Source organism: Pteropus vampyrus, unplaced genomic scaffold (assembly GCF_000151845.1).
Source record: "Pteropus vampyrus isolate Shadow unplaced genomic scaffold, Pvam_2.0 Scaffold207, whole genome shotgun sequence".
NCBI lineage: Eukaryota > Metazoa > Chordata > Mammalia > Chiroptera > Pteropodidae > Pteropus > Pteropus vampyrus.
The window spans coordinates 2,130,930-2,139,704 of record NW_011888988.1 but is presented as its reverse complement, the minus strand read 5'-3'; the positions used below and the strand labels follow the sequence as shown (position 1 = coordinate 2,139,704).

The 8,775-nt window shown below is 36.9% G+C and overlaps 1 protein-coding gene across 4 annotated transcripts in view; it reads right to left on the bottom strand.

The window, feature by feature from the left end:
* SYT14 (synaptotagmin 14) overlaps positions 1 to 8,775 on the bottom strand; it is a 169,962-nt gene that overhangs the window by 21,417 nt on the left and 139,770 nt on the right. The window lies entirely within an intron of this gene.

Sequence of the window (8,775 nt, the reverse complement as noted above, 5' to 3'; positions counted from 1 at the left end):
TTTAACTATTTAAAAACAACAATATATGCACACAAATTAGTATTAAAATAGAGGCAGTTCAATATAGTGGTAAGGAAAGCAAGCTCTGGAGTCAGACTACCAGGGTCTGTCACTAATGGGAATGAGACTTTGGGCAAGGTATTTAGCATCTCCATGTTCTAGTTTCTTTATTTAAAAACATGGAATAACTGTCCACCTCCTTAGTGATTATACCACTCGCTAACATATTAGAGAATACCACTGTATTTACTTGTATTACAGGTTTAACTCGTTATTATTTACATTTTGGACTACAGGGTCACCTGCCGTTTCTGTTTAATTGAGAAGTATTTGGAGATTGCAGGGCAAGCTGTTTTAAAGAAGTTACCATTTGTAACTGTAACTCCTTAATCTGTGTGACTCAGACTTTTCCATACATAGTGTAATTTCAAGAAAAAAAAATGAGTTAAATTTTAGAGCTGAACTCAGACTAAAACATTGTTATCAAAAGTTGTTTAATTGTAGGATCTGTGCTTTGGAGTGACAGTTGGGTTTATATGTGACCTTGGCCATGTTTTAGACAAGATCAGGCACGTTCAGGGGGGTATGGCTGTAGATGGCCATGTTTTAAAATTCCCTTGAGACTCAAATTTCCTTATCTGTAAGAGGAAGATAGAAATAGTACCATCCTTAAAATTTCCTTCTAAATTTTGTTAATCAAAACAGCTCCATATTTTCAGTGTTTGGCTTTAAAAGTAAACATTATAAAATCAGATTTGTTTGTAAAATATCACTTTTATCTGCTTCATATATTTGGGCTACAAATAATATTTCATTTGAAATAGAGGGCACGAATGCTTGAAAAACCTGAAAGACCGTGGTCCACACTCTTCAGATCCTTCTGTTTCTAAATGGTCCATTCAAATGACCAAAACTTAAACATTGTAAGATGGTGCTGCCCCCTGCTGACCTGGTTTCTCTGACATATTTTGAATCTTCAGAGAAGTCAAAACTTAAACTTTAGTGTTACAGTTAAGTAACCCTGCAGTAGGCTGGAAGATTATAACAATGCACGTGGTAATATACTGAATACTAAATACTAAATAATACATGAAATTTGTCGAGATACTGAAGTACAAACAATATGGTGGTAGAAAAAATAAACATAATAATAAACTCCCAACTGTGTAATATTTAACAAATTCAGATATCCCATTCCAAAAAACTGCTAAATTGCTTTTATTTAAAGTACTGCTGACACCTTGTGGAAAATTAACAAACTATATACATTTTTGGCTTAAATTAAATCTTCAGTAATTATTTCCCTGATTCTTTCATTGAATTAACAGCAACTTGATCTTTATTTCCCTACATTAGAATAGCGTTTGTATCCTGGCTAATTGCAATGTACTAAAATTATACTTTGCGCGCTAGAAATCTTGGACATCTTCTCTTTTAATTTCATATATGCAACTAGACACAACCTGGTGATTTGATTTTCCTCCAGAAATAATCTCAAAATTGGATTATCCTTCCTATGAAAAGTCCTCTAATAGAGTCTTCTCAGCTAACAGTTCAAAGAAATCAGAAGATCTAAGAGCAATGCTACCTGTCGCTAGCCTTAAGGCTCTGGGTAACTTAACTATTGTGAACTCATTTTTTCCCCACTGTAAAACAGAGATTCTTGTTCATGTCCTGTCCAGTTATAAGATCACAAGAGCTAACCTGTGATAAGTGCTTTGAAAATAGATCACTATAAGACCACTTTATTTCTACGATGCAATAGCATGTTAGCTTTTCTCCATTCTACTGCTTCCTGTACACCACTACCTATGCACTCTGCTATGGATGTACGGAGTGGGAAATGTGTGATGGGACAGTTGGGGAGAGAGCAGGAACAGGAGAAGTATCCTATGGTCGATTAGGTCATCCTTCTTGTTCACTCAATCTATTACTTACTTCTGATTTTTAGAACTTGTAGTTTTCTTCTAATAATGTTCTTTAGTCTTACACTTCATTGGATGATCATTCTGACTAGCTTACCACACTGTGTCACCAAGACAAGGACAAGAAATCAAACACTGGTAAACCAGACTTCTATAAAATTGGCTTTGATGGTGACACACCGCTACTCACAAATATTTAAGGGCAGAATAGTGAAGTAAGGATCTATGAAAATCTGCTCCTCCATAAAAACAACTAGGACACTGACAAAAACTCTCAAAATCAGCTTTTTCAGAACTCTGAATTAACCAAAGGCTTGCAATAATCTGAGGAGTATTTATTCAAGAAAAATGGCTAAATACCAGTAAGAACAATAAGCTTTGCGGCACTTTTAGTTTGCCCTATTCCAATCCCCCTTTTCCCAGTTTCATGGTATCCTTGAAAACCAGCAGCCTCATGACTACAGTAATTATAGTCATAATAAAACCACGTGCCTAGCAGACACTGGACGGGCAAGAAAAGGTTTGGAGCTTCCCCAAAGTCTGGTTTCCAGAGAACTACCACTACTTGCCTTGTCTGACAGCTCCTTAAAGAGCTCCTCCATTCTCAGGCTTAGTTTTTAGTTGACCTTACTCAGAGATTGATATATGTGTACAATATAGCTATATCCTTAGGATATTTGTTGGAAACAATCAGTGGCAATTGCTTAACATCACGGGCTACCCAAGGAAGCAGTACCAGTGGGGGGTAACATGAGGTTGACCAAAAAAACTTATGAGGAAAATCTTGAGAATGAGAGGTTGATAGGTGGCTTGGATAAGCTCCAACACATTCCTAGGAAAGACCTGCGAAGATCCTAAACTCTCACCTCTAGCTGACCTTGAAACTGTGCACACATTAGGTGAAAGCTAAGGCATGGTTGTAAAGTTGCCACTAGAGCATTAAAGGCATGCCCCAACACACAAAGCGCCCCTTAGTGAGGCTGGGAGCTTTTCTGATGCCAGATATTGACGGAAATCTTTGTCCAGTCACCAGCTGACAACGAGTCTAAGTGAACAGAGACTTCAGTGGTTGGACATGACAAATAATACAGACCTTACAGAATTAATTCAGGGAAGTCACCAAACAAAACGCAACAACAACGATATAATGACTTCCAAAGTTGGAACATTATATTTTTAAATATCTAGTTTTCAACTAAAGTTATAAGCCATCCAAAGAAACAGGAAATTATAGTTCATACACAGTAGAAAAAGCAGTCAACAGAAACTGTCCCAAAGAATCCTAGATATTAGACTTTATAGACAAGACTTTAAGTCAGCTTTTCAAAATATGTTCAAACAAGTAAACCATATCTAAAGAATTAAGGAAAACTATGAAAACAATGTTTTTCCAAATAGAAAATATCCATGAAGAGATAGAAATTATTTTTTAAAAACAGAAATTCTAGAGTTGAAAAGTATAAGAACTGAAATGAGAAATTCAATAGAGGGGTCAAAAGCAGATTTGAACTGGCAGCAGAAAGAATCAGTGAATTTGGAGATAGGTCAATTGAGATTATCCAGTCCAGTCAGAGCAGAAAAATGATCAAGAAAAGAAAGAGTGCCTCAAAAATCTGAGACGCCATCAAGCACCATCATGCATATGGAAAGATGCTCAACATCATTAGTCATTAGGGAGATGCAAATCAAAACCACTTTATCTCACTAGGATAGCTAAAGAAAGCCACAACAAACAAACAAACAAACAAACAGAAAACAAAACAGACAACAACAAGCAATGGGTAGGATGTGAATAAATGAGAACTCTTATACATTGCTGGTGGGACAGCAAAACAGTGCAGTCACTTTGAAAAACTGTTTGGCAGCTCTAAAAATGTTAAGCATGGAGTTACCAGCAATTCCTGAACTCAGGATTATTTCTTACTAATAAGTCTAAATCTCCTGGTTTTCAAGGATCTCTATAATCTGGCTTTACCCAAATAATCAAACTTATACTTTTTTCTCCATAATTTGTAAAAGTGAGGTCTCAAATTTCTACTGAGTCAGAAGCGGGAAGCAATTGCTGGAGGACCACCGGTGGGGTGGCAATGTGTCAGTGGGGAGCACAGGACTCACAGCTCATCAAGAAAGTGAGTCCTGGTGCTGGGGGCTGTGTCCTGTGCCATTTCTCTCTAATGAGGGGTCCACACCCTCTTCCTCTTCAGAGTTCCCATTGTTACTTAAGATGGCTTTCGGTGGGAGCTGATACAAATTATGGAATAGGATAAAGTCCCCTCAAACCTGCCTATAACACTGACACAAATTTATTCTTATAAAAATTTTGAAGCATGTGTCTCCATTCCATAATCCCTGAAACATCGGTAGCTCACGGTTCAGTCTGAAACTCCTGCCATCTGACTGGACCATCCTCTTTCCCCTCAGCAATGTTTACAACCAGCAATCATCTAGCAAGGCCTGCTCACTTTTGGGAGATTTCTGCCTGGCCCACAAACTTCCCCTCTACTCTAATCTCTCTCTAAGGTGAATTAAGTTTCCATACAAATGACACCAAGGAAAACACCCCTGGGCACTAAGTTATCTGATGTTCTTTTCTCTGATCTCTTCCTCTCAATCTCATTATTTCTTCAATCTCAGTATCACTAGTATCACTGTGTCTACTTCTCTCATATCCTAAATCTCTCTCTTCACTAGATTTCTGTCTATTCTTAAATATACTCATTGCGCTCACATTTTTAAAGTCTTCACCAAAATTACTAACTAAAAATCCTGGGTGTTAAGTGCAACTTCTTTTCCATCTAATTTGCTCATTCAACTAACTACTCACTTACTATGACTGGATCTCCAGTCCCTTCACACTGTACTTCCTGTTCATCAGCCCCTTCCTATCCTCACTTCCTCCCCCATCAAGTTTATATACCAAGTCTATCATTTCACTCATTCTCTGGCCTTAAATTTCCTTGCTTCTCTATCCATTCAACATACTTGGCTGGCTGGCAAAATGCTAATCCTGGATGAATTTAACTCCTTCATTGTACTGGGGAAATTATCACACAATGGGGCAGATTGGAACCTTATCTGGGCCATCATCTGGTTATACTTATAATCTTGTTATAATTCTCCAGTAAATTTATTTTTCCATTTTCTCAATGATTATGCATTTTCCATTCTCCTAAAATCACCTGATCCCTTTTCTCCTCACTCATTCTTGCCTCTTGTTACACATGTACATATACACATACCCTATGTAGAATCTTCCTCAATTTCCTGCCGAAATAGCTACAAGCCTTCTTACATTTGCATCTTCTTCTTTCTTACCACTGTTATAAGAGGAAATATCCCTTCTATTCCAGACCAATTTCTCCCCACGTTGTCTGGATTTTATTTCCTCGACATTCTTAAAAATACTATATGTGTCTACTTCTCTCATATCCTAAATCTCTCTCTTCACTAGATTTCTGTCTATTCTTAAATATACTCATTGCGCTCACATTTTTAAAAAACACTTTTTGGATCCCAAACCCTCCTCCAGATACTCTACTCTCCTTCCACTTTTTTTCTTCTATGTTTTCCTCATTATCAAAAGTGGTTAAAGAGTTTGTCTACATTAGCTCCATACCCTCAGCTCCCACTCATCCTTCAACTCATTACGCTCTCACTACTCCACCAACACTACTCTCATTAAGGTCAAGTAGTGATATGTGCGTGTTAAATCTAATAGGTTTTAAGTATCATGTTAGTTAACCAATGTAGTAACATTCAATAGTCAACTACCCTTTCCTGTTTGAAAGTCAATCCTTGGCTTATGTGACACCATCCTCTCTTGTTTTCTTCTTCTTTTTATCCAATCCCTTTTTCTAGTTGTGACAAGAAGTGCTAATTATCCATAAAAATCTGCTGTCCACTTCCCTCTGGGCACATGGCTACCACATTTTTCAGATCCTTTTGGAATCAGGTATAAACACATGACTGACCTCTTGTAAACGTAAGTAGAAGAAATGAATCCTACTTTTAGGTCTAAGCCTTAAGACATTGGGCATGCCTCCTCTCTAACTTCTTTTCCCCTTTTTTATCAGTTGGAACCTGGAAAAATAGAGATTAAGCTTTGAACAACCCCATAATGACAGTGCCCTAGAGTGGGAGGTGGTAAAGTACAGCTTGTGAGCCAAATCTTGTCTGTGGGCTGTTTATATAGCCAGCAACTAAGAATGGACAGTTTTTAAGGGTTGAATAATAAAAAAAAAAGACTATGTGACAGAGACCATATGCAGCTTGTAAAGCCTAAAATATTTACTGTCTGGCCCTTTAAAGGATAAGTCTGGTGACTCATGTCCTAAGGAGTATGTGATAGAGCAACATAATAAAAGAAACATGGACCCTTGAGTGACCATGTGGAGCAGAGGTGCCCCCATTTGATCTCATCAGCAGGTCTATCTGGGTCCACCTTTATTACAATTGCAACAAAAAACAATAAAATACTTAGGAATAAATTTAACCAAGGAGGCAAAAGATCTCTACTTGAAAACCACAAGACACTGATGAAAGAAATCTAAGATGACACAAATAAATGGAAAGGTATCCTGTGTTCATGGACTGGAAGAACTAATATTGTTAAAATGTCAACACTACCAAAAGCCATGTATAGAGTTAATGCAATCAAGATTCCAGTGGCAATTTTTACAGGAAAAAAACTCCTAAAACTTACATGGAACAACAAAAGACCCCCAATAGCCAAAGAAATCCTGAGAAAGAAGAACAAAGCAGGAGACATCACACTTTGTGATTTCAAGTCATACTATAAAGCTATACAAATTAAGAGTATGGTACTGATATAAAAATAGACAAATAGACCAATGAAACAGAATCGAGAGCCCAGAAAAAAACCTAACCATATATATGCAACTGATATTTGACACAATGGATAAGATACAGACTCTTCAATAAGTGGTGCTGGGAAAATTGGATATTCACATATAAAAGAATGAAATCTGATACCTATCTTACACTACTCACAAAAATTAACTGAAAATGAATTAAAAACTTAAATGTAAGACCTGAAACCATAAAACTCTTTGAAGAAAACATAAGGAAAAAAGAGCCTTGACATCAGTTTTGGCAATGAGGTTTTCAGATATGACACCAAAAGCATAAGCAACAAAAGCAAAAATCAACAACTGGGGCTACATCAAATTAAAAAGCTTCTACATAGCAAAAGAAAACCCAATTAACAAAATGAAAAGGCAACCTATGGAGTGGGAAAAAATATTTGCAAAACATATATCTGATAACATGTTAAGATCCAAAAATATATAAAGAGTTCCTATGATGGAATAGCAAATACATACATATACATACATACATACATACACACACACACAAAACAAAGCAAAACCAGAAACCCAAACAATTTGATTTAAAAATGGGAGAGGACCTGAATAGACATTTCCCAAAAAAGACACACAGATGGCCAACAAGTACATGAAAAGATACTCGATACCGTTAATTGATTAATCAGAGAAATGCAAATCAAAACCACAATGAGGTATTACTTCGTGTCCTTTAGAACAGACATTATCAAAAAGACAAGAGATAACAAGTGCTGGGAGGATGTGGAGAAAAGGAAACCCTAGTGCACTGTTGGTGGGAATGTGAATTGGTACAGCCACTATGGAAAACAGTATGGCGATTCCTCAAAAAGTTAAAAATAGAACTACGATATGATCCAGTAATCTCACTTCTGGGTTTGTATCTAAAGAAGACGAAATCACTATCTTGAAGAGATATTTGCACACCCATGTTCATTGCAGCATTATTCACAGTAATGACATGGGAACAATCTAAGTGACCACTGATAGATGAATGGATAAAGAAAATGTAATGGGGGCGGGGGGAGAGGGAGGGAGGGAGAGAGATAAATATTATACAGCCTTAAAAAGTAAAGAAATCTTGCCAGAATAACACGGATGGACCTTTAGGACGTTATGTAAGTGAAATAAGTCAGACAGAGAGCGACAAATACTATACGATCTCACTTTTTTGGTGGAACCTAAAAACATTAAACTCATAGACACAAGAGAGCAGAATGGTGGTTTCCAAGGGCTGAGGGGTGGGGGAAATGGGGAGATGTTGGTCAAAGGATGCAAACTTTCAGTTATAAGGTGTTATAAGTTCCAGGGATCTAATGTACAGCATGGTGACTATTGATAAACATGCTGTATTATATACTTGAAAACTGTTCTGAGAGTAGAGCTTTAAAGTTATCACCGTAATAACAAAATAGTAAGTATGAAAGGTAAAGAATGTGTTAACTAACCTTATTGTGGTAAGCATTTCGGACTACATTTGTATATCGAATCACTTTAAGGTACATCTTAAACCTACACAAGGTGCGTCTTAAACTTATACATTGTTATATGTCAATTAGGTCTCAACAAAGATGGGAAAAAAAAAAAAGCCTCAGGAACAGGTAAGAGGTATACTTAGACTCTATAAAAGTGAGGAAGATTCAAGCCAGCTACCCGTGAATCCAAGAGGTCAGGGATCTGTCAGTGCCACGGATAGTTCCATGGCTCAAATGGTTTCTCTCAGTCTTTAATTCCAGAAGGCCAAAAATTATACCTAGTTTCAATACAATGAGATTTATACTTGGTGGACATTTTATAGACATCTGGAAATAATAAGTATCTCAATTACTGGTGACATAGAGGATAGCCATGTGCTCTGTATCATGGCCAACGTAAGGTAATTGCTACCATTATCAGCATAAGCATAATCATTAGCATCACCATCACCATCTCTGCTCTCATGAGGAATTGTAAAGGGGTCATTAACTTACAAAAATCTATTAAGTCCA